Source organism: Pteropus vampyrus, unplaced genomic scaffold (assembly GCF_000151845.1).
Source record: "Pteropus vampyrus isolate Shadow unplaced genomic scaffold, Pvam_2.0 Scaffold372, whole genome shotgun sequence".
Classification (NCBI taxonomy): domain Eukaryota; kingdom Metazoa; phylum Chordata; class Mammalia; order Chiroptera; family Pteropodidae; genus Pteropus; species Pteropus vampyrus.
Window position 1 is genome coordinate 751,799 of NW_011889153.1, and position 2,327 is coordinate 754,125.

The following is a 2,327-nucleotide window of genomic DNA, read 5'->3' on the forward strand; positions in this document are numbered from 1 at the left end:
AAAAAAAAACCTCTTTTCGGTGACTCTTTGATCATATAGCTGTAATGTGAGATTTTTAAATTCATTTCATCATTGGTGACCAAATGTTAACACAGGAAAGAGAAGGGGGAGAGAGAGCCGTAACCGACCCATCGTATTAATTCATGTCGAAGATGTATTTTTTACATAAATCATCTTTTCTTCCCATCTCCAGGAAAAGCACAAAGAAGAAACTACAACAATGGCCAAGCTGACAGAATCCATGAGTGAGTAACTTGAAACTTATTCTTTATTTTTGGTTTTGAATGGAAAAATCACACGATTTGTCTTTCTCTTTTGCTCTTGTGCTAACGGAGGTCTATTTGATACATATGGCATTGTGTTGATGTTACATTATGTGTCGTTCAAAATCCATCTTGTGTGGGGTCAAATTCTGTGATGAAATTGTTACTGAACGTATGGAGCTGAAAATCGAAATGGATTTAATGTGTAGCAGTGCTCTGGGGGTCAAGACCCACGATTATTTCGACTTGACTTTTAGGCTTAATCCAGGTGAGCTGTTTTATGTGCCAATATTGCACAGGCTGGGTAATCTAAAGAGAGGAAAGAATGGTTTGTGATCGTTAAAACTTCCAGGTATAGTTTAGAAATTTCAGACACAACTATCAAAAACTGGAGTGCTTGTGGTGTAGCTAGTTTGTAATCATTTAGGTTTGGTATAGATTAGTGGTCTAATGCTCTAAACTCTTAAGCTAAGTAAACAAGATACACATTTTTAAGAGGAGAGAAGAAGCAATTAAAATAAAACCTCCCCCAAACTGAGAAATGCAACTTTGTATGTTGATGTTTAAATATTAAAGGCCACGTGCATTTGAAATAAATAGACAATGCAGTTGTTTCCTCTTTGAAAATATACATTGTTCCTGGTGATAGATTTCATATTGAAAGTCACAAGGGAAGCCTGCAAATGCTTCCTCATTATCATCAAGCCATGAACACCTAATTAAATTAATCTTGCTCACACCTAACGGGGCCCCTACTTCCTCCTTCTACCATCCATCCATCATGAAATCACTGAAACATCAGTGTTCTTTCGTAGCTCAGTCAGTGAATGCTTATCCTCCAAGGTCCACCCTCCGCCCCAAGAAAAAATAATGTCAAAAAGTTCTTCACGCTGCATTTCTTTAATTCCCGACCCAAAACCCCTGCCTGGTTTCACCATGTGAGCGATGACTCAGAGGGACTAGGTGAGGAACGCTGCCCGCCATACCTGCCGTCTCTCTTCCTCTCCCGTTCCTGTTCCATCCCTGCCCCCTCTCCATCCTTCTTTGTCACTAGCCTAGCAGACTGAAAAGTGTTCAGAGGATTCGCCACTTTGGCTTGAGGATCCCCAAACAGGGTTCTCTGTAGGGGAAAGGATCTTAAAGTCACGGGGTATGTTTTCCCCAGACCTGAATGAACGACATAGTGAGGTTACCAGTTCCATTGCAAAACTGACGAGCTGCATCATCAAAATATGAAGTGGGACCGTGAACAGCACCACCTAATTCGCGATCCACAGCACGTTAGCAGATACAGCCCTAATCTCTTAAGTCCAAGGTCACCAGCACGAGACTCACAGATTCTCTGAATGCTAGAAAGAGTCATAGCTTAGAACCTGGCCCCGCTGTCAGCAGACGCAGGCGTGACTGTACGAGCAAATTAAACGAAGTAGCACCCGCACATTCGTTATGGTGGTAACCATTCCTAGGATGAGCCCCTCGTCAGATCGATATTCTAGTTCTGTGAGGGTTATTTTTTTAACTTGTCTGACTGAATTATAAAACTTTAAGAGTGCTGTAGGAGACCTCCTGGTCAATATTTCCTATAAAGGTATTTTAACTTTTCTGTCTCTAGTGGATGCAGATGCTCTTAGATCAGAACGAGTGAGGACTGGGCTCCTGACTTGCTGGTCTTAGGTTTCAGGTTCGCCTCTGCAGTAACTGTAATGACTTTGATCTGTGAAATCCACTGGCTTCAAAGAATTCTGCCAAAATTGAATTCCAAACCCTTGGGGAGATGAAAGGACACTGTCATTCTTTTTGTTTGCTTTGTCTTTATGAAAAAGATCACATACGTATGTTCGATGCACAAGGAAACTTAAAATTTGAGAACAGATCATGGAATCATACCCAACATTCCAATCCATTGCTCGTTACAAAGATAAAGAACATTATAAAACGTATGACATAAGTTAGGACTCTTCTAGGCGCTCACCATGAAAGTTAATCGTGTGGTCGATACTAATACATATTTTATCGTTAGTTAGACTCATTTATCGAAGTTAGACTCGTGAATAATGTTATATA